Consider the following 25,137-nt stretch of genomic DNA (forward strand, 5'->3'; position numbering starts at 1 on the left):
AACAAAATGAGAACACTGAAGTAATCTAGAAGCACACAGAAGTAATAAAGCAGCTACTACTCCCATGTCTAGGGGAACCAAAGGAAGATTATTCAAATCTAGAAACTCCATAGAGTGGGAGTGCAGAACTCAGAACAAGGGATGCCACTCTAGGTAACACAGTGAAAGGAGGAGTCTCTTGGAAATGAGGCAGTGCCATTGTGCTGACATTGGTGAGGGAATGTGCAGAGGGCTGTTCAGGGAGGCTAAAAGAAGATAGAAACTAGAACCAACCGCTGCTGCCAGAATTGCTTCCTGCTGTTAGGACAATGGTGACAGAAACAATAGCAAATTAAAAGATTCGGTCCATGCCTCATACCCCTTAGAAGCGCAACCCCTTAGTTGTGCTTTTGTGCCCTCTATTTTAGCATGACTTTACAGGAAACCAATGGAAAAGGAGAAAGTAGCCCCTGCTTTACAAACAAGAATATTAGAAGGTATATTTGGGGCTCAGAGAAAATAGCTTAATAATAAACACAAAATAGTGAAATTTTTTTTTCAATGTTACACGGCTAGTAATTCAGATGTAGTATTTGAATCCAGGCAGTCTGTTTGCAGAGTCCTTTCTCTCGACCACTACTCAATGCTTCCTCTCCAGCAATTTGAAATCTAGAAAAGTCCTTGGCTGAAATTCCAGTTTACTCATTTCTCTTGAACTATGGCCTTTCTTCTCTGTTCAGCCCAGCTGCTGAGTTTTATGTCCATGATGACAGTTTTGATTTCCGCTATCTATCATGTTGATTTTATTATGGGTGGAATATCTTCTTACATTTCTGAGGCTGTAAATTGTACTTCCTCTGAACTTCCTGTTCTACTTGTTCTTCTAAGTCTCTGTTCCCAAGATTAAGTTCTTTTGCTGAGGAACAGCAAAGCATTGGTTTTCCTCAAATGATTGGCAGCTCTTGACGTGCCTTCGTCTTTGCACCTGAGATACCCTGCTGGATTGTCTGTTTCATCTGCTTATGAGAAAGGCTGAGCTGACCTGTTGTGACTTGTGTGTTGTGCAGCTTTCTTTCAGGACGGGAGGCTTGGGATAATGTGCCATGCATGCAGTACCATAGCAGTCAGCACTGTCTCATTTCTCTGACCCCAAGTTCTCACTGCATAACTCTCCCCATCCCACCCGAGTCAGATACTCCTGTAGCTGCTTTTTGGACTATGCAGGTAGGATATGTAGAAGCTGACCTGCTTGGCCCTTCTGATTATCCAATTGGTTACTCTTAGAACTTCTCTTGATCCCAGTATCCATACATACACACTCCCTTGGTACTGTGCCCAGATTTTCTAACAGAAAAATTCACTCTGTGTTTGGGGACCTTACTTTTTCTAATCACTTTCCTTTCATTTCTCATCTTTCAGGAATTTTTCATGTGTTTTGTTCCATCAAGGTTTTCCTTCTTGATTTACATAGTGGTTGTGAATTTTAAAAGGAAAATACATGATCATTTCTAGAGATTTTATAAGAAATGAGAAAGCTATGTCTGCAATCTAGGATAGGAATTGTGTTTCTCTTAAAAAATGGGATTCTGCTGCTCATAATGTTTTGCAAATTATTTTTTTAATGTATCAATAAAACACAGGCATGTTTCCATGAAAGTAGATATGTATTATTTTAATGGCTGCAAAAGTATTCCAGATATAAATGTGCCACACAGACATTCTCCTATTGATGGCCATTTTAGTTTGTTTTCCATTTCTACTATTACAAATAATACTGCAGTGAGCATCCTCATGCACTTCTAAATTATTTCTATAGCCTAGATTTTTCAGTGTGGATTTGTAATATAAAAGGGAATGTTCATAGGACATGGTTTTCAAATAAATAAATAAATAAATAATTCTTTTTATTGTTGGGCGGTGTGGGTGGGGAGACAGAGTCTCGCTCTGTCACCCAGGCTGGAGTGCAGTGGTGTGATCTCAGTTTACTACAACCTCTGCCTCCTGGGTTCAAGCCATCCTCCCACCTCAGTCTCCTGAGTAGCTGGGACTACAGACATGTACCACCACACCCAGCTAATTTTTTTTTTTTTTTCATAGAGACGAGGTTTTGCCATTTTCCCAGGCTGGTCTTGAACTCCTGAGCTCAAGCCATCCGCCCGTTTTGGCCTCCCAAAGTGCTGGGATTACAGGCATGACCCACCATGCCCGGCCCTTTTTATGCTTTTGTAACACCCAACCGCTTTAGCTCAAGTTTCTCTTTTTGGCATGTTCCATAATTTGGCCACTTCCATCCACGGAAATGGCCTTGGAGAGGTCAGGCTCATCACTTATCAGTGTCCTCACTGGGTCAAGGAAATAGCACCAGGACAGAGCAGGAAATTATTTAAAGACCTGGAGAAGTTGGAGGCCAAAAACCTGTATCACTCATATAATCTTTAAACATTAAATATTGGAGCTATAATACCACTTGATAAATAAAATAAGAATTTTTTTCTACATATAAATGTTTAGGCAGGGCACTGTGTCTCACACCTGTAATCCCAGCACTTTGGGAGGCTGAGGCGGGTGGATCACCTGAGTTTGGGAGTTCGACACCAGCCTGGTCAACATGGAGAAACCCTGTCTCTACTAAAAATACAAAATTAGCCAGGTGTGGTGGCAGGCACCTGTAATCCCAGCTACTTGGGAGGCTGAGACAGGAGAATCACTTGAACCCGGGAGGTGGAGGTTGTGGTGAGCCGAATTTGCACCATTGCACTCCAGCCTGGGCAACAAGAATGAAACTCCATCTCAAAAAATAAAATAAAATAAAATAAAACAAAACAAAATAAAAGTTTACTTAGTTGTATGTAGAAAAATAACACATCCTAAAATCAGAATATCTTCAGAAGTTTCACATATACCAAGAAACATTTAATTAATCCCTTTCAGCAAAAAGTTCTTTCCTTCACACCCTGAATTCCTCCTCTCAGTAGAGTCAAATCTCAATATCTGACCTTGTTCTTCTTCTAAGCATTTTATTTATCCTGTTCTTTTTTTTATCCTCAAGCACAAACTTGAAAATATCTCTGTTGGAACCAATATGTGGCATATCTACCTTATAACCCAACTGCTATAAATCAGCTCATTGCAGACAAAAGTCTAATCTGCAATGAGCTGATTTATAGCAGATGATCAAAATATCACTAGAATTTACTAGAAATACACTTTTCATGTGTTCTTGCTATTTTTCTCAGAAACAATAAGAAAAGCAAAAGCAAGACATAACCAAAAATAAAGAAGAGAAAAAGAAAAAAAAAGGAAATAATCACTAGCAGATTGTATTTTCCAAAAAATGTGCACAGCCATGTTCCCAGTTCCACAATCTCAGAACCCTGATGCTTCTCTCATCAAAACATGGAGTCTAATTTCTACCCCTTGAATGTAGGTCATTGTGACTGCTCAATAAGTAGAAGCAAATGAAGAGACATTTGTGACTTTTGAGACTAGGACACAAAAGGTGATACAGCTTCCATCTGGCTCATTCTCTCTAGGGACACTCACTTTTGGATCACAGCCACCATATTTTGAGGAACCCCAGTCTACACGGAGAGACCACTTGTAAGTGATCTAGCTGACAGGCCCAGATTATGTCCCAGCCGATGGCCATTATCAGCCACCAAGCATGTGAATAAATAGCTTGCAGATGATTCTAGCCTCCAGCCTTAGAACCTTCCAGCTGAGACTTCAGACAATATGGGTTGTAGAAAAGCTATCCTTTCTGTGCTGTTGTAGTTAATTTTTGTAGCTTTATATTGCCTCCACATCCACTTTGAATATGGGTTTAACTTACTTATACCAGAAGCAGAGCTTACTTGCCCTCAACACAATTTCCAGTTCTCTACCTCTTGCCAGTTCCTCAGTGTGATGGACCCGGATAACTCCTCATACAACACCTCCTGGCAACCACCTCCCAGTGGGACAGCTACCTACAACCTACTTGGCTCACCCCACTAACCTCCACAGCCCACATGGACTATGCAGATATGCCACTGTGACCACTTCTCTGTCACAGTGTGACTCCTCAGAACTCATGTCTGCGTGCTCTAAACCCACCAATTAACTCCCTGAAGGAAAATCTGCCTGGGTAATGCCCTCAATTCCAATAAAGGTTCTGGTCTACAAATCCCTTGCTCTCTTTTTCTCTGCTGATTTAATATGTGTGTCCCCGATGGCTCCCCACTTCCTGCTGGCCCTGCAAGATATGCTGCCCTCTCTTTTCTCTGCAATCTGTGAGTAATACATTGCTTCTTTTATTTCAGGTATGTTGTTGAGTTACCAGCTCTGTGTCTCATCTGTTCAACACACTCTAACCTAACTTCTTTCCATCTCTGGGCTCCTCTAGAGAGTGGCTATCTTGGTAGAAGTAAACTGGACACAGGTGAGACAAGAGCCATAAAGGAACCTATCAGTATAACAAGTTTCTTGTGATAGGGATAACTAATCATGGGTTGGACAATTGAGCATTAGGCTGTTAGCCAAAATAAACAAGTATCTTGTGTGATCACATTATATGTGGTCTTTTGTTACTGTATCCTTTCACTTGACAAAATATTTTCAGGGTTCATCCACACTGTAGCAGGTATCAGTCTTTCATTCACTTTCCTGGCTAAGTGGTGTTCCATTGTGTGGATGTATCACATTTCTGTGTGTGTGTGTGTGTGTGTGTGTGTGTGTGTGCGCATTCATCAGTTGATGGACAGTTGAGTTATTTCCACCTTTTGGCTATTGAGAATGGTGCTGTTATAGACATTGATGTGCAAAAAGAAGCATCCAGTGAAAGGTACACTGTAAATATCCATGACCTATGCCCCTAGAGCCCAATCAGATCAGGACTAGAGTTAATAGCCACTCTCCTAAGACAGACCTCCAGACCAAATTAGAGGAAAATACAACAGCTCTGTTCAAATTTCTGACACACAAAGAATCTGCAATGAATGGCTGTTTATACCATAAGTTCCCCCCCATTTAAAAAATTGTGGTAAATATGCAACATAAAATTTACCATCATAACCATTTCTCAGTGTACAGTTCAGTGATTTAAAATACATTCATAAAGTTATACAACCATTATCACCATCCCTCTCCACAGTTTTCGTCTTAAACAACCAGAAACTGTGTTCATTAAACAATAACTCCCCACTCCCCAAGCCCTTGGCAACTACCATCTACTACTTTCTGTCTCTATGATTTTGATAACTCTAAACACCGCATGTAAGTGGACTCATACAATACTTTCTTTCTGTGACTGGCATTGGTATAAGAATAATGTCTTTAATGTTCTTTCATGTTGTAGCATATGTCAGAATTTCATTTCTTTTTAAAGTTGAGTAATACTCCATTGTATGAATATACCACATATTACTTATCCTGTCAATAGACATTGGGTTGCCTCCACATTTTAACTATTGTGAATAATGCTGCAATAAACATGGGTGTACAAATATTTCTTTGGGATCTCCTGTTAATTACTTTGGGCACATGGCAAGAATTAACGTTGCTGATTCATATGGTATTTAAAGATATATGTGTGTGTGTGTATAGATATATATATATATTTTTTTTTTTTTGAGACAAAGTCTCACTCTGTCATCCAGGCTGGAGTGCAGTGGCACAATCTCGGTTCACTGCAACCTCCACCTCCTGGGTTCAAGCGATCCTCCCATCTCAGCCTCCCAAGTAGGTGGGCCTACAGATGAGTGCCACCATGCCCGGCTGATTTTTATATTTTCAGTAGAGACAGGGTTCACTACTTTGGCCAGACTGGTCTCAAACCCCTGGCCTCAAGTGATCCGCTTGCCTTGGCATCCTGAAGTGCTGAGATTACAGGCATGAGACACTGTGGTTGGCCCATATGGTAATCATATTTTTAATTTTTGTGGAACAGCCATATTGTTTTCAACAGCTATTGTAAAATTTTGTGGTCCCGCCAACAGTGCACAGGAGTTCCAACTTTTCCATGTCCTTGCTAATACTTGTTATTTCCTTTTTTGATAAGGGTTATCATAATAGGTGTGAGGTGGTATCTCATAGTTTTGATATGCATTTTCCTATTAGCGATGTTGAGCATCTTTTTGTGTGCTTATTGGTAATTTGCATATTTTTTGGAGAAATGTCTACTCAAGTCCTTTGTTCATTTTGAATTGGGTTGTGTCTCTTTTTGCTATTGAGTTTTAAGAGTTATCTATATATGCTGGGTATCAATCCTTTATCAGATACATGATTTGCAGATATTTTCTCCCATTCTATGAGCTGCTTGTTTTTACTCTAATGATATTGTCTTTTGAGGCAAAAGTTTTTAATTCACGAAATTCAATTTGTCTATTTTTGAGTTTGTTGCCTGTGCCTTTGATGTCATGTCCAAAAAGTCATTGCCAAATCCAGCGACATAAAGTTTTGCCCAGTGCTTTCTGCTAGGATTTTCATAGTTTTCAGTCAAACATTTAGGTTAGAACTTTCAATACTATGTCAAATAGAAGTGAGAAAAGTATGCATCCTTACCTCATTCTCAATCTCAGAGGAAAAGCTTTCCATCTTTCATGATTTGAGTGCGATGTTTGCTGTGGGTTTTTCATATATGGCTTTTATTATATAAAGATAGTTTCCTATTATTTTTAGTTTGTTATATTTTTTTATCATGAAAGGGTGTTAAATCTTGTCAAATATATTTTGTGTATCAATTGAGATGATCATATGAATTCTTTCCTCTTCATTGTACTAATGATCCCTTCATTCTGTTACATTGATTGATGTACATATGTTTAACCATCCTTGCATTCCAGGAATAAGTTTCACTCAGTCATGGTGTATAATCCTTTTAAAATGTTGCTGAATTTTTTTTGCTAGTATCTGTTATGGTGTTTGCTTAAAAGTTCATAAGGGGCCGGGTGTGGTGGCTTATGCCTGTAATCCTAGCACTTTGGGAGGCCGAGGCAGGCAGATCACGAGGTCAGGAGATCGAGAACATCCTGGCTAACACAGTGAAACCCCGTCTCTACTAAAAATACAAAAAAATTAGCCGGGCGAGGTGGAGGGCGCCTGTAGTCCCAGCTACTTGGGAGGCTGAGGCAGGAGAATGGCATGAACCCAGGAGGCGGAGCTTGTAGTGAGCTGAGATCATGCCACTGCACTCTAGCCTGGGCGACAGAGCGAGACTCTGTCTCAAAAAAAAAAAAAAAATGTTCATAAAGGATATTAGTCTGAAGTTATTTTCTTGTAGTGTTTTTGTCTGATTTTAGTATCAGAGTAATGCTGGCCTCATAGAATAAGTTAAAAAGTATTCCCTTTCATTTTATTTTTTGGAAAAGTTTAAGAAGGATTGGTGTTAGTTTCTCTTTAAATATTTTGTAGAATTCACTAGCACTAGTAAAGCCATTGATCTAGGACTTTTCTTTGCTGAGAGATTTTTGATTATTGACTCAATCACCTTAATAGTTGTAGGTCTACTCAGATTTTGTATTTCTCCATGATTTGTCTTGATAGGTTTTCTGTTTCTAAGAATTTATACATTTTCGTTTAGGTTATACAATCTGTTGGCATATAATTGTTCATAGTACTCTTATAATCTTTTTTATTTACATTGAATTGCTAGTAATATGTCCACTTTCATCTTTGATTTTGGAGATTTGAGTATCCTCTCTTTTCTGATTACTTCATCTAGCTAAAATTTGTTGACTTGGTGGTCTTTTCAAAGAACTAACTTTTGGTTTCACTGATTTTCTCTATTATTTTTCCCTTCTGTATCCTGTTTATCTTTGCTGTAATCTTCATTATTTCCTACTTTGTCTAGCTTTGCATTTAGTTAGTTCTTTTTCTAGCGCCTCAAGTTGTAAATGTTAGGTTGTTGATTTAAGATCTTTATTTTTAACATAAGCATTTATAGTTATAAATTTCATCTCTAATACTGCTTTACATACCATTTTTCCCACCTTGGCTCCCACAAGCTCTTTGCAAGTTGCTCCAGGAACACATGTACAGCTCACTGTCATGTGGCTGAGATAGGTAATTACTACTGTACTCATCTGAAATTGACCAAAATTAACCACAATTTACCATCCAAGTCTTTCTTTGTAAGTTGTAAGCCTTCAGTAGGCTCCAGAGTCCCAGAATAATTACATCAAACAGCTTCTGCCAATGCAATTGTTGTCTAAGTAGGTAGAGAGATTCCTGGTGCTCCCTACTCTTCCATCTTCCCAGAATCCTCTCTTTTTTTAAACCGCTGTCTTGCCACAATATTTTATGTAGTAATAGTAAGTGGAAAAATCACTGCAACCACTAAAAACAATAAAAAACTTCTCTTATGCTATTAAAATAAATAAATATTGGAGGATATATGTTTAGAGCAGTAGGTGTGAACAGGGCTAGACATGTACACCTTTCCACCACTGATGCTGCTTCTGGTGTAGAATTAATGTTTTCACTAGAGATGAGAATCAGTATCAATGGATCTGAAGAGATTCAGGAGGGCACCTTTTCCCGTCTTCAGGCATTTTCTCTGGTCTATAGTTGGAAAGGTTTAAAATGGCATAGATTCTCCTCATGTTTAATTGAACATTGCCCTTGCTATGTGTTAAGGCATCTTCTCTGAGCTTCCTATCTAATGACTTGTCAACCTTGACTTCTCCACTGCATACTGCACATTTTTGGCTGAGATTCAGTTCTCTTCCTTAGCACCTATATATTTCCTGTCAGGTTTGCTAGATTTCATTAGAATTAATTATTTATTTGGAAGAAATTGGTGTTTATTATTTAGCAAATATATTTCAGAACGCCTTAGTCTCATCTATCAATGCCTCCTTCCTCTTTAGCTTGTGAAAAAAGCAGTAAGGGCTTTACCAAAGTTATTTATTAGGCCAACCCTGTGAAGAGAAATCAAACTGGTTATGACTTGTTTTTGCTTTTAGTTTTAATGAGAAAGACTCCTTGAACTAAAAGCTTGATGCAACAGCTAATGGGAATTTTTTTCTCTATCTCTCTCGTATTATTGTGTAAAATAGTCACACAGTTGTGTGTATGGCATATATTCAATCAAAGATTAAAGCCTCCACTCATATATGGTATCTTCAAATCTGTTTTAGTGAGATTTAATACAAAAAATTACACTGCAGGTAATTCTAGTACAATTGTTACCTGCCTACGTTTATAACCCCTGCCATGCCATTTTTGGACAAAAATAATGAAATTTCACAGAGGATTAATTTTCTATATCTGTTTTTTCTTTAATTACCCAATATGGCTATGTGAAAGAAGGGTGAAAAAAATCTTTTAAAACTGTATTCTATTCTGTTGTTTATGTTGAATCTAATGCAGCTGTGATTTTCCTCTTCCAGCTTTTTCAGACTGAAGACTTTCTACTGATATTGGTATTTTATTTCCCCAGGTGAAACATAGGTAATGAGATGCTGCTGCCCATTTTGGAGATGAATGTGTTGGAAAGCTGTTAGGATTAAATACCAATTTGCAATTTGTTGGGTTAAATAGTCCACTATTACTTTAAAGTCACTATCATATAAATAAAAACAGCCCAAAGTGATTAAAAGTGGGAAACATGTAGCATTGTTAATCTACTCACTGTGTCTGAAAAGTACTAGAGGCTACTTTGTTTATGATCTGGGTGTGTATGTATGTATATGTGTTCATATTTATAAAATGAAACAAAGACCAGGTAAGTCTATTGTCTGATAGAAATAGCATAAAAACAGGAAAAGCTTTTGTCCCTGGAGTTATTGGTAACCCTTCTTCTAGTCTACTTTCAGACTGTTTTTCTCAAACAGTTGTAGTGTTGAGAGGGGGGTGCACAACAGACAATAGGATATTACCCCTGCTTCCTCTGCACCTGTAAAAGTAGACTACTATAAGTTTCTCATCTCAATCAATTTTCCTTTTTGACAGTTTCCAAACTTATTTCTACTGTCATAACACAATCATGTACACAAGAGACCTCTGAACATAGTGGATATTGCTAGAACATCTTTATTCAATTATGAGCTAAAATATAAGTGGCTAGAACCACACGCATGTGCTCATATAAAAATGTGTTTTGTGTTTGTTTTTGGTTTTGAACAAGGTTTTGCTGATTTCAGATTTTGCTTCACATTCTTGCCTGTAGGAGGAATTTCCAATGTGTGTTTTATTAGGCAATTAATCTCATGCTTTCTAGTTACTGTGATAGAATTTTTGTAGTGGCTATAATTTTCTTTCCTTTTTTCTTTATACACCACTACAAAATAGCCTTCATCCAGTCAACAGTTAACTGTGATCTATGATGCGTGACCGAATCTATTGGTAAAGTTATCTATTCATGCAAGAAATCAGTGCATACAGATTTGGGAGATAATTAGTTTGTACTCCACAATCTCAGCTATTTTTTCCTTGAAGAAACTCTAGGTATTATTCTTAGACCATTTAAGATGCAAGTCTTTTGGTCACTTTTTTTTTTTAATAGCAATTACCACCGCTAAGTATTACTATCATCACATTTTTTTGTAGATACCTACTAGATGTCAGACACTGCTCTAGATGCTAGCTAAACATATGTGGCCTCCTTAATTTTTTTGAAGATGATATCAGCCCTGTTTTACATATGAGGAAATCATAGTCATGTGCATAGTGGAAATAGGAAAACTACTGATGTCAGACAGATTTGGACTCACTCTCTTCCGCTTTGGAGCTGTATTATGATTGTGCCAGTCATTGGATCTCTTTGAGTCTCAATGGTATATCAGATAAACATGTTTGATTTCAGGTGATCATGATGAAAAAAGCAAATGAAAACAATAGCAAAATGCAAAAAACTAAAATCAACAAAAAGCCGAAACGGGTAACCAAACTTTAAGGTCTTTGCTTCCTCTGGTTGTAAAGTTATTCAACTAGAGGAACTTTAACTTCAGATTTTTTTTTCCTTGAATTGTAATAGAACAGCCATTCTCACTGACATGCTGAGGCTTTTAACCAATCAAGGAATGAATTTTATGTGTGCAATATGCACTACACACAATGCACATAACTATGATTTGCTCATATGTAAAATAGGGCTGTTTTTATATATGCATTTAAATTTTAAGCTCCTAAAATATAATTTTGCCCCCATTTTAAAGATTTCTGGACATTATGATAGAATCTGTGATTAATCAAGAGTTTTGCTCATTTCACTTTGAATCATTGTCTTATTGAAGAAAACCTAAGAATTAACTGGATGGAGGTTGATTTCAAGTCATTGTGTCTCTGGTCGTTCTTCCTTTTCAAACAAAGTTCTTTAGTTTTTTGTTTTTTGTATTTTGTTTTTACTAATACCTTTAAATCAAGACATGTAACTGACACTAATTTAGAAATAATTTTTTAAACGACACTATAGAGTATACAAGGGAATTTTCAACCTTAGCTATGAAAAGACAATGTACATATCTGGTCTTTAATGGTTAATGGAAAACATTAGTCCAGATGTAAAATACTTCTTAGAAAGATTTTAAAGCCTTCATTTGGCCCAGTGTATGAGGAATCTTTGAAGCTTTCTCTGGGCAGAAATGTATATAGTAAAATATCACCTCTGTTTGCCCACAGAGGCAACCTTCTGGGGTTAGAGCATCCTAACCTAATTTGAATGGTCTCTGTGATATCCTGTGTCCACAAAGGAAGAGCTGTGTATTGATGTCTGACCAATAGCTCATACTACTCAAGAATCTTCCCTTTTCATCTTTTGTTCTCAGATGATCATCATAATCCAGGGGGAACTTTATTTTGTGCTTAGGGGACCTTTTTCTTCTGAAAACTTCAAGGTGAAACTATCATTAAACCCAAGTGGCAGTCATTATTTGCCCAAAACTCAAGTTAGTATATGAATTGTGACTATCTAAATGACTAAGGGCTTAGTCACTAACAGAATTCTAAACCTGAATTCTGAACCTATGCATTGTCATATAGACTGTAGGGACAGATTTTTTATTAGGGAGGTTCAGTAAGAGATATTCTCTTATTGTGGATGGGGTTTATTCATTTAAAAATACTCAGCACACATTTATTGAATGCCTAACATGTGAAATGTAGGCCCTGAGTCCAGTCATTCCCTTGGAACTGCTCTGGGAAAAAAGAAGTATTTTCAGAGGAGATGCTAAGCCCACAGTCATTTGCAAGTTCTCAACAGCTAAGACTTTAGAAGTGTGGTTTCACACTAAAATTTTCCAACTGGAATTAAATGCTGGAAAAGACTTGAGAGTCAAAGACATAGCTAATTCCACACCCTACAGTCATATACAGAACACTTAATTAGAAAAGACTACTAAAAACACAATTCTCTCTAGTGTAAAATGTCTTAAGGGGAATATTCACAATTTTTTATAGAGGTCCAAACCCATGGTTGTTAGAAATTGCTGTTTCCTTGAATTTTAGAGATAATATTTTTATTTTCCTTTTTGAACTGTTTATCTCCTGGTATTTCTTCATTATATAATGCTTACTCTATTCCATTATCATTTTCATGGAACTGTGGTTTGGATGTTGATACCTGAACAATTTATTTTGTTGTTTGAAACAGAATCTCAATGTCACTCAAGCTGGAGTGCTGTGGAGTGATTGAGGTCCACTGCAATCTCCACATCCTTGTGCTCAGGCAATCCTTCTACCTTAGCTTCCTGAGTAGCTGGGACTACAGGCACATGACACCATGCCCCGCCAAGTTTTGTATTTTTTGTAGAGAGGAGGTTTCACCATATTGCCCAGGATGGACAATTTCTAAAGAGCTGGCCAATCTCTTCCCTGCCCGAAAGGCAACTTGATAATCATCTCAGACTCACTAGAATGTCTGCAATTTATATTACATATAAATTAAGAGTAAGTACATTTTTGAGGTAAAATATAAGGGTGAGAAAGCCACATTTAAATAACCCCAGGTGAACATCTTTCTTTAGTTATCAGTTTTTAAAATTATTCCCTTATTAAAATCTGAGGTAAATGAAGGCACAAAGGGTCTCTGACACTTTGATCATTAATTATCTGCTTTCCTTCCCCAGATAATGAAAGATAATCTTTTGCCTTTTGGTTTTCTTTCATTTGTATATTAAAGAATGCTTTGCCTGAATACCTTTGACACATTGCATTTCATATCCTGCTTAGCCTTTTGTGATCCAGAGAGCTTGGCATTTCTTCCTTAGAAGGCCCATTTACTTAGAGACAAATGATATGAAATAATCAACAAAAATGGCCTTGGGTGATAAACATGTTCCTATGCTGTTCATCTTCATGCCCTTCAACTCAGTGCAAATTAATTTTCTATCCATTAATTAAGTCATTAGCTCCTTATGGGCAGAGAGTACATCTGTCTCTCTTTTTCTTCCTCTCTCTCTCCCTTTCTCTGTCTCTTTCTTTTCCTTGGTGCCTAGCAGAGTGCAATATACATCGTGAGCACATTGAGAAAAGGGTACTGGCATACTTTGGAGAAATAGTAATATAATAATAATAAAACCTTCCATTCTCTTTTCTAGTTTCCTAATCTAAACTCTGTATCTTTCTATCAATCATTCTTATGGTCCCTCTTAGCTCCCTTCTTTTCAATTGTATTCTTCCCCTAAGAAAATGAACAAACCAATGTCAATTTTCACGTGGCAATCTCATGCATTTCCATGGCTTTATTTACTATGTATGCAGGTGACAGCCAGATCATTCCATCAGTCACAGAGGTAAATTCCCATGAGTCCCCAAGATGCCTCGATTTATTATCCTTGGACTATTCCCTTTGAGAGATTTATCAGAGAAAGGGTATTTCAGAGAAACCTAACAATCCTTGCATTGAGGTTCACTCAATCATTCAGACAGTCTAAGGAATCATATTTGTGAAGGCTTTTGATGCATAGAATAATGCAAAGAGAGAAATAAAACTCACACTGGACTTACACTAGGGAGAAGGCCATGATTATAGTGATTAAAAATGCAGTGATTCAGATTCAGTCTGGGTTCAAATCACAGCTCACTGATTACTGACTGCATGTGGGAGCCAGTTTCCGAATCTCATATGAAATGAAACAAACAAACAAACAAACAAAAAAGAATACCTACCTCATAGGTCTGCTAAGAAATTCAAAAGAGATGATATTTATAAGGAAGAAACCTAGAGAAGTATCTGGAACATGCTGCATCTTCCTAAAACTGTAACTAGTTATTCTAAAGGTTGCAAAATGGTTAATTTCATTATGAGGAGATTTGGTATCACAGTTCCAGAGATACTTTTACTTAGGTCATATTTTTAAAAATACCCTTACTGAACATGGTGGGGAGCACATATTATCAGACATCAGTGGTTCCATTTTGCCACCTCCAGCATTATCAAGGAGTTGGGGAATGTTCAAATTGCACTTTAACTTTCTCAGGATGAAGAAAAAAACATATAACCTGAATCATAGGCTATAGGTTAATTAGTTCAAAAGCCAACGGAGTACTTGATTTTAAGTTCAACTTGAAAATTTAAATTTATTTCTCAATTCAGTGGACTAGTAATGTTAATAGCTAATATTAATTGAATGATTCCTTGTGCTAGGCACTCGATTTCCTAGCCCAGATATTTCTTCATTTAGAAGAGATTTCTTAGAGTCCCTGGGACAATGATCTTTGGGTAGGCAATAACCATCATGCTTCTCCTCAAATTAAAATTCAAGTCAAGCTCTCCTTTGACTTTGGGTATGCCAACACCTGGCAGCTACATTGACATCCATGTCTCAGCAGGCCATTTATAACTCTCTAATTTTCCCATCTCTCTGATGGCTGTATTTTCATGAGTTCCTCACCAATGTTAAAGCCTTTAAAGTTTAGTGGATGTGCATAGTCAGATGAAAATTTTCAGGGACCAGCTGTGCTACTGTGATGGTCATTTGCACCACCACTAGGACATTTCTTCTTGTCCAATTTTTATCTATGTGATGACAAAGCAGAGGAAACATTGGATAGTTAAAACTGTTATTTAACACAGAATGATATAGCTGAAAACTTATAAATAGAGTAACGGGCTGCACAGGACTAAAAGCAATAATTTCATCATGGGAAGTTTGCCTAAAGGTCTTATTTCACATTCTGATGATGCAGCAGATCTAGACCCCAGCATTTTAGAGTAATACCTGAACTGCCAAACGTTAACCAGAAATCATTGTCCATGATACAGGTGGCAATCTATCATCGTAAATGTCACTATAGGGAAGACCTTAAAAGCCAAAAAAACGAAAAAAGACCAGACACAAAGCTCATCCAACTGAACTTTGCTCTCCAGAGGAATGGTAAATTCAGATTATAATTGGGTGACTTCTGCTTTTTACAAGTTCTCAAAAACTTCTCTGGCCCTGGGTGGTGGTGTTACAGCCCTGCATGATTACATATCACATCCCATTACAACAGAGGCAGTCTTTGGATGACAAAAAAGTTTTGCAGCTTTTAAATCATGGCCCATGTTTTTCAAAAGATAAACTCAACATGATAAAATTTCAAAGTAGCACCAATAATAGAGTTGGATTCATTCTTGGAATCAGTACTAACTAAATGAGCTCTCTCTCTTGAATTTATTTTTTTTTTTTTTGGCAAATAATCTTTCAGATAAAACCAAAACTAATCAAAAGATCACAAGCTAAATACATGAGCTTCCACTTTTGATCTAATATCCTTATTTCTATCAATGATATGATAAAAATTTCATATTAATTTTTTTCAAAAATAAAACTTAAATATAACGCTTATCTGATCAAAAAGCTTCCAGGACACTTGTCCCAGAAATTAAGCCTAAATCATCAGCAGAATGTTTAATTTTCCTAAATGACCCCCAACTTAACTTTCCAAACTTTTTTTCTACCATTTCCACATACCTCCAAAATTCATACCTAAATCACAGCCACATGGATCTGTTGCTATTTCTCCAATGTGTCATATACTTTTACTTCTCTGTATCTTCTGCTTAAAATGACTGACACTCTTCTGCATAAACAATTCTAAATTATCCTTAAACCTCAGCTCAACTACAACTAACAGAACTTGTTGCTTTTTCCTCTATCTGTACACAGTGCCTATATCAGACCTGCCACATTGTGCTGGCCTCTGACTGTATTACAGACAGCAATCAACTCTATTTTGTCTTTGTATCTCCAGCACTCAAAATATCATTTGGGAGGCAGTAAACAATAATTTATTTTTTCTTAATGAATCATTCCCAGGACTACTGTGTACATCTAGACATCTAGGGCCCACAATTCAGATACACTGTGATTTAAATAGAAACCTTGCAGTTGCAAAGTGCACATTAAGAACAACCTTACATAGCAGCATGTCGCTCAATCATGCTAACATATTTATACTCTTGCATGACAAATTTTAATGTTTTCTGCATGCCCTCCTCCAACAGTTGTGGAATCCTGACAAGTCAGTATAAGCTAGGTTTTGCTGCAGTAACAAGTACACAATTTCAGTACTTTAATATACAAAAGTTAACTTCTCACTCATACTACACGTCTGATACAGTTGGTAGGAAAACTCCATAGTCCATCAGGGAACAGAGCTGACAGAGGCTCCATCTTGACACATGAACTCATAATCATTGAGGCATTAAAATCAGAATGTAGCAGATTATGTACTAGTTACTAGAGCTTCCATTTGGATGTGGCACACACACTCCTAGTCATACTTCACTAGCCAAATGTAATCAAGTAGCCATTAACTTCAAAGGTGCCAAAGGAAATCCAATTTTAGCATGTGCTATAAAGAAAAGAAAAACATTTGAAAATGTCTCTATTGACAGGCACAGTCAGCTCTTTAATATCTCACAATTTCTCCTATTCATTCTCCATTTAACTCTTTTAACTCTTTTACTTCATCCTTGGACTATTGTAGTAGCTCACTTAACCTTCCTGCCTTCTTTTTCTTTATCCCACTTTGCTCTCAGCCCTTCTCCCTATGACCAACAGGTTAGCCACCCTAAAGCGCAACTCTTTACTTCTTTCAAGAAGGTACTTTTAATTAATACCTTTAGTGATTCTCCACCAACTATGAAATTAGGCCCCAATTTCTTCCTTCATTAAATCTTTCCTTTCATTTATTCCACAAACAGCATTGATTACTTAAAAGGGATGAAAAACCATATGAAACAAAGAACAAAGAAAAATAGTTCCTGGACATAATAGACCTCATTGTTCGATAGGGGAGTTGGCCACAAAGAAAATGAGGGCAAGTCAGTGGATGAGCTTGATGCTAAAGTGGCATAGTTCAGTGGTAACATCAAGGAGAAAATGACTTTGATGGGAGATCAGTGAAGGCATCTCTGAGAAGGAGATGTTTAAGGTAGTTCTGGGATTTTGAACACGTTTTCAAAGCAAATATAGTTGGAGATAGAAGAATGGAGGATGGATGAGGAACATGGAGGCATAAAAGTTAGGTATGTTGCAAGAAATACAAATGCTTCTATAAGCTGGAATTGAGGTTAGTGTGGTGGTGGGATAGGAAGAGTTCTGAGGAGATAGAAAGTACAACTGAAAAGAGAGATTGAGACCAATTAAGAAACAGAGAAGGCTTAAATGTTAATATTAAGGAGTTTGGCTCTTTGTCCTTTGGGAAATGTGTAATTATTGAATAGTGAGCCTGAGAAGAAGAAGACTTGGTGTGGAAACATTGGCCACATTCAAGTATGTTAAGTGCTGTCATTCATGAAGACAGATCTAGTTTTAGCAGCTCCAGATTGCAAACTGTGGAAATTATAAAAAGTACCAGATTTTAAGTCAGCTGGAGAAAGAACGACTTGAGGTGCATTTCATTGTTGTATGAAATTTCCAGTAAAATGTTGGATACTTTGCATTTTATAAATGTTTTTTAAATCAGTGAAATAAGTTATAAGCATTAGATTGATTTGGCAAAAAAAAAATGTGTAAAGAGGCTGAAGCTTTGATAAAATTGTAATGAAAATTAGAATTTGGAATTTAAGACCCATATCATGGAAAAGTAGGATGCAAATATCACTATTAGTGTGTATAAATTATGTTGGAGCTCACCAAGCTCTGATAAATTAATACAATTTTCCCAGGTAGCTACCTGGAACTACCTACTGGTAGCCGTTTTACAAATGTAGGTTGCTTTACAGTTTAGATCTCATTTCATACACATCATCTCACTCAATCCTCATAATAGTCTTCAGTGCTTAGAATTGACAAGTCAGGAACTCAGCCAAGAAATGTTAATTGGCTTGCCAAAGACAGCAAAACCTAAAGTGGAAGAGGTGTGACTTGAACCCACATTTACTTGTGCTGTTTCTGATATTTATACCCATTATCCAAAAGCTACAGGAAAACCTTGATTTCAGTCCCAGGAACTTACATCTGAATTATAATTTACTGCCAAAACTAGCTCAGTGCTTTTCAGGATGATCATAATGCAGATACTAACTAATGATTTGCTAACAATGGAGGGAGACATAATCTGATGGGATTGATCAAATGTGGCTCCGGTTGCCCCAGAAGTAATTTCCATAGACTACACAGAGAACCTAATTATGTAAATCACTTGAGAGATCCCCACCTGACCTTCTTGACAAAAACTAACCAGCAGTGATCAGTGGGAAGAAAAATAAAATTGAAACCTGGATCATTTCCTCAGACAAATCTAGAGTTGATTACACCACCACTTCAATTTGGATGCTGCAGCTCTGACTGGGGGCTATAACATGTTGATTCAAACTCTCTAAATGGGCTGATGTATAGATTTACCAGGAAGTAAACCAAAAAGAGACCTGTTTCTGTATGACCTAGTTTTATATTTATTAAAATTTGGAATGTTTTTTAAAGTGTTGATAAACTTCAACTGGCAAGGAAAAAAAAAAGTCACCCTGTATTTTCTAATCAAGGAGGATTAAAAGGCTGTGAAACTATATCCAATGCACAAATGTTGTAATTACAATAAATATTTGTCCTTTCTGTTTTCTCTACAAACTCAAAAATCCTAGAGTCTGTGTTTGACACATTCGGGAGATTACAGCCATCTGCTGGGAGACAAAGCTGTCAATTATAAAGCAATCTGGCTTTCCATTCCATTCCATTTCCAGGTTAAATATGGCCCAATTGAGGTAGCATCTTTTTATTATTATTATTAAAATTGGAAGCTTCTTGGTACTGTCCAATCTTTGACCCTATTCTCAGGATCCCAAGAGAGATTTAAATGTCTCTGAACTTGGAGTTTGCAACACAAGGTCAACCATGTCTTATACAAGCCATTTAATAAGGTAAACCACTCTTAGGCAGGGCTCTGAGCTCGTTAGCCAACTTGAACACAATATGATGGTTTCATTCAATTAAAGTGTGCTTTAGCCTAAGGAGGAAAATCATAGCAAATAGAAACTAATAAATGGAGATAGGGGTATCTTCTGTTTGCTGGGGTGATGAGCATTTAAAACAGAGGCTTTAAGGTTTGAAAACAGTACAAAAATGCTCCATGAAACATGGAAATTAATAGCCAATTTAATAACGTAAGACTCGGCAACATTGAGGAGAGACAGTTCAAAACCACAGCAGAAATATTTTAATAGAAGAGGCAGTTGGCCCTAAAACTGCGGACACTAAAGACCTAATGGAAGTGAATTAGCCTTTCTTTTGGCCAGATTCCAGGCCAGAAAATTCACCCTGTTTCCTTTAATTCTTCCTGCAGTTTTACTGGAAACAGTTACCTTGTGTTTTGCCCTAAAACAGTTAAATTGCCTTTCAACAGATTTTTCAGAAAATCTTATGTTCCTCTGCAGGAGTGGAAACAAGAATTGGCTTTTAAGCAGACACGTAAAAGCAGAGAAGAAAATTTTTCTCATCCAGATCTGTGCTTGGGTCAAGCCTGAGGGCACCTCTAAGAAGTCATTGAAAGCTAACAATTAAGGATCTGTTTATATAACACTAATCACGTGATTATCTGGAAGAGTTCTCCAGCAAGACCATTAGTGACCAGAGGGAAGTGAAAATGATCCTTTAAATTTTCCCAAGTGCACCTGATTCCTCACCTCAATTCAATTCACACCCATATCTGGCATTTCAAAATAGTGACCTAATCTTGGTCCATAATTTTACCCACTGACTCTTGCAATCAAGGGGGATAAAAGACTATTTTACAGGTGAAGAGCCCACTGGAACCTAATTGAAAAATTGCTAATACTTCTCAGTTAAATATTAACATACTTATGTGAAAGGATTCAGTTTAAAGGAAACTGGGTAATAATTAAGGGCATCTGGCTCTAGTTCATGAATAGAGCTTTGGCCTCTGGGTTCAGTAAGAAGGTTAGGTTGGATTTCAAAGTCATCCTCAACTTTCCAGCTGACTATATTCTCCCATATGGTGACCACTTACCATCACAGGATCCCTAATGCTGTTATTTCATTTGCTGTTCTTCTCTCTGGCTTCTCTTACCCAGCCATCAATATTTATGTGTCCCAGGTCTCCTTCTGTCAACTGGGTTAAATGTTAATCTCATAGTGAGGATCAGCTGACTAATCTTATTGTCCAGCACACCAGTTCTTAGCTTCAGTGTCATAATATACTGCTAGGTCATAAGCAACTGTGAGGTTTGTCACAATTAACTTGACACCTTTACAGAGATTCCTCTGGTAAAGGGCTTTCAACTTCAGAGCTTTCATAGATATAAATGAAGCTTCACTGCAAAAGTATATTAACATTTCTGTCTCCAACAAATGGGATCAGTGATCCTGCAGGTAAGTGTTAAAAAGGATCAGGATTTGCCATCCCAACATTTGCTACTTTGGCACAAGGATTATTCTGAACTGAAGGCAATTGAGAATCAACAGATGCAGGAAGAGTTCTCTGCCCTCCCCTTATCTACCTAAAAACAGGGCATACATTTCCCTTTGTGAAGGTACCCCCATCTTACCAGAAAGTGAAGACCAACTCTTATCATTGGAGATGGAGCATTTATGCAGAGATGAGTTTCTATAAACAAACTGAACTAAGATAACCCTTATCTTTCATTAGTTCCACAAGATATTTCCTAGTTACTCTCCCATGATCTATTGTCCTTTGAAGCCCGAATCTCCTTTCCTTTGTTAAAGTGGTATATAACCCCTGAGTTTAACTGCTTCTTTGAGTTTCACTTATTTTCTATGACTCTAGTATACACATAAATGTTAATAAAAAGGTATGCCTTTGCCTTTTCTCCTGTTAACATGTCTTTTATTAGTTTAATTCACAGGCTCCAGTTACTAAGCATAAGAAGGTAGAAGAAAAATCTTTCCTTCCTGACAATGTCCAGAAATTAAATTTCAACATTGTTTGCCCAAGGTTAATATAGGAGAAGGAGAGAAGTATGTCTGAGACCGTAAAGCCTACATACAGTAAAGTTACTGTTGCTGAAAATTTTTCTCAGAGCTATGAATTATAGTTAAGACTTAAGGCTATTTGCACATCATAAAGGTGAATGTCAAGGAAGAGAATGATGATAACCAACAAAGTTTGTAGAGGACATGAATTCCCTGTGTGGCATCCACTGCTTAATAACCTACAATATCTATTATCTTTTTTTTTCTTTATTTTTTTTTGAGACGGAGTCTCGCTCTGTCGCCCAGGCTGGAGTACAGTGGCACGATCTTGGCTCACTGCAAGCTCCGCCCCCCAGGTTCACGCCATTCTCCTGCCTCAGCCTCCTGAGTAGCTGGGACTACAGGCGTCCGCCACCACGCCCGGCTAATTTTTTGTATTTTTAGTAGATACGGGGTTTCACCATGTTAGCCAGGATGTTCTCGATCTCCTGACCTCGTGATCCGCCCGCCTCGGCCTCCCAAAGTGCTGGGATTACAGGCGTGAGCCACCACGCCTGGCCCGGTTCTATTATCTTTTTCTTATTTGTAACTATTAATTCCTTATCAGGTCTTGTTTTATTCAGGACCCCAGAGTTTAACTGTTTAGGCCAGTTAAAATAATTTTCCCCCTCAGACTCCCTTGCAACTAAGAAATTATGTGGCTTTGTTGTCACTAAGGAGGGGAGGCTTCCAGGCAGCGAATGAGAATGCTACTGTTTTCCTGTCAAAAAGGAATAAATTCAGCCAGCATGAACATCTTGCTGTTTATTCTTCTCTTTTTTTTCTGCTAGAATAAAGACAAAATGTCTGGAGTCTAGCAGCCATCTTACAATCATGAAGTTAAAAGTTACAGGCTAAGGATGGTGGACCAGCAGGTAGAAGGAATCTAGTTCTTTGATGACTTCCTAGAGCCACTGCACCAATTTTGGACTGCCACCTCTGGAATTCTTGTTATATAAGAAAAAATCTTTATTTGCTTCAGCTCTTGTCAGGGTTTCTATTGCATGCCACCATCACAATTCCAAGTGACACATGCTGCTATTGATGACATATGTTTGTTTTGGTGAGAAAAGGGCTTAACAGGTCTGATTTTAAAGCTGAAGGATCAGATTTTAAATCTGAAAGATCAGCTCACATTTCTCTTCAGGAACATGTACTGGATGAAACAAGTTAATTTTTTCTTTTGTAGCTATGGATTTGTAAAAATAAAAGAAGAAAGAAGAAGGCTTACATAGAGACATTTTGGCTATTTATTTTCTTGTCAAAGAGCTAAGATTAGGAAATTATTTCTCTCTATATCAATTAACACTCACTGAAGAATATTTCCTATAATAATGCCTTCCTCCCTCCCTCCATTGTCCGTGGAAGTTTGCCAGTTACAATAGAAGGGTGGAGCTCCAAGTAACAACTTGGAATTGGGCACAGTCATGAACATACCTTGGAAGTCTATCTGGTTTGAGAATATCCTTGGGCATATTTGCACAGGGAAATACTTTTAAACTGCTGGAAATAATAAAGTCAGCTGGTATTAGTTCTCTGAATTGACACACTTCAATTTTTATAATCTATCTTTAAAATGCAAAATCTTGATCCAGCAAAGTGCTGTGGGGGAAGAAGAAGGTGAATATTTGGGGGAATTACAACTTTTCTGTATTCTTCAACACTTTGTCTACCTCCATGGCTAAGCTTTTCTAGCATATGAATGCTACATGGAGTCTACGCTGGTGGAAAAGCTGAAGGAAGAAAAAGATGTGACCTTCTTTACAGTATTTTGATTATGCATCCTTAAGCTCTCCTCAATAGGTCTGTTCGCACAGTAGTCATTCCTTAGAAATCCTGCCATCAGGTAGAGATTCTATCATCAGTTTTGTGACTTGGAAAATTCCATTGCTGCCTCACTCTCACTGGCAGGAACCACACTCATCAATCAGCATCACTTTCCCAAAGCTCTGTTTGCAATCAAAAGGACCAAAGATCTCCTTGTTTATAATTATGCCAGGGAAACACCTCGCTAGAACTAGATCCACATAGGATCACCAGCATCACACATCCTCACCCCAACACCCAGCTCATAAAGAATACACACTCTTCTGTTGCCTAGAGAGAGCTTAGCAAGCTGCTTAATAGCTACACAGAAACCCTACACAGAACTGAAATGCAAAGGCACGGACCAGATCTGATAGAATGGCAGGGGAAATTTCAGATGGCAGAATGTAATTACCTAAGTTACTGAGGTTAAATAACCACTACACTGTCTTATCTAAAAGATGTCCAGGATCTTTAGTATCCATAAATGACCTGAATCTTAGTTTTATAACTCCATGGTTGAGAGGGAGGCAATTCTCCAGCAGCACAGGAGCCTCTCACTTGGAAACTCTTGTTTCTCATCCGGCACCACCTGTGTGTCCCCTTGGCTGCCCCCCAGCCAGGTGCTCATGCAGCCAAACCCAGTGAGCCCATAAAAGTGGACAGAGATGCAGCAGAAGGTGTCGGGCTTTCTGGCCCCTGGTTGAGGCCATCTGGACTCTCCGTTATACCTGTTTGGGAGGGTTTCCATGGCATGGTTTACAAATGTAAATGCAACTCTGGAAATATTCCTGTCCAGTGCGTATCTCTTGCATTTGCTTTTGGAGGAGTTAATTATACAACAAGATCATTTCTGTGCTCATTTTCCTCTTCCATTATAAACTTTAGATGGCGAAAAATGTGCTTCTCAGTATGTTTTTAGTGAATGAACAGATGTAAAAGTGTTTTCAATTCCTTAATAAAGGTGACATTAGGCCAGATTTGATATTACACTAAGTCTCACATAACATTTAAAAATGGGTTTTTTCAACCATAAAATTACTAATTGATCTGTCTTGTAAAAAGATAAAGGAAATGAATGCCTATTTGAGTTTCGTTTCTGTCAGGCTCCCGATTTCTTATTTTATGTAGCGCAAAATGAATTTTAATGAAGCAGCCTCCAAATTTCAAAATATGCCATTACCCTTCCGAAGTAATTGGCATATTTGACTGCCTTTGCCTTTCTTAGAGTCTGTCTGACATTCTAATCTTGAAGTCAATGTTCCATTCAAGATGTTCTTCTGCATACCATCTGAAGGAAGTAAATTAGAACAAGGGGAAGAACTGTGACAGAAAGAAGTCATTCATTTAGGCATTCAAGAACTTATATATGGAATCCCCATTGTATATCAGGCACTGTTTCAGGTGCTACAGAAGACAGCAGAGGGCAAGTCCTAGTGAAAAATCCCTGCTCTCATGAAGTTTCTATTTTAGTAGAGTGGGATAACACAAAAACATACACAAATACTGTATGCAACATCCAAGTGATAATCAATGCTATAAGGAAAAATAGTGCACTTTAATGGGTAGGGAAGGGCAGAAGGGAGGACAGTTGTATATTATTTTTTTATAGAGGGAAGCCCACACAGACTTCTCTAGGGAGATGATGGTTGAGCAGAAACCTGAATGAAGTGAGAGAATGACCTATACTGGGAAAGAAAATCAACAGATAGAAAAATCTTTCTTCTATATTTTTTGCCCACTTGGTATGTATGAGAAAAAAATGGCTTTTTTCAAAGCAAGTCTAGTTATTTTGTCTAATCTGGGAGGATACTGAGTGGGTGAAAGAGGAAGGCAACTTTGATTGAATACCTACCTATCATGCCAGAATATGCATAATTTATGCTCTTCATAAATGTGTGTGACAACTCTCTGAGGCTGATGATCTGAGCCTAATTTTACAACTGGGGAAGCAGAAGCTTAGGGACAGCAGGTAGCTTGGTAGTAGAATGTTTGTCTTCTTCTTCTTCTCTTCTTCTTC

General features: G+C 37.6%; 1 long non-coding RNA gene across 3 annotated transcripts in view; it reads right to left on the reverse strand.

Annotated features, from left to right (window-relative positions):
- Nucleotides 1–20,521, reverse strand: part of LOC129049947 (uncharacterized) — a 76,746-nt gene extending 56,225 nt beyond the window's left edge. For 2 of the 3 annotated variants that reach the window (XR_010137004.1, XR_008513371.2), the window contains exons 1-2: nucleotides 20,350–20,521; nucleotides 7,935–8,039 (exon numbers count right to left, since the gene is read on the reverse strand). This is a non-coding gene — a long non-coding RNA (uncharacterized LOC129049947). The remainder of the gene's footprint in view (nucleotides 1–7,934; nucleotides 8,040–20,349) is intronic. The other variant, XR_010137003.1, reaches the window with a different exon arrangement.
- Between the last annotated feature and the right edge of the window lie 4,616 nt (nucleotides 20,522–25,137).

This window comes from Pongo abelii, chromosome 15 (genome assembly GCF_028885655.2).
Source record: "Pongo abelii isolate AG06213 chromosome 15, NHGRI_mPonAbe1-v2.0_pri, whole genome shotgun sequence".
In the NCBI taxonomy this organism is placed as follows: domain Eukaryota; kingdom Metazoa; phylum Chordata; class Mammalia; order Primates; family Hominidae; genus Pongo; species Pongo abelii.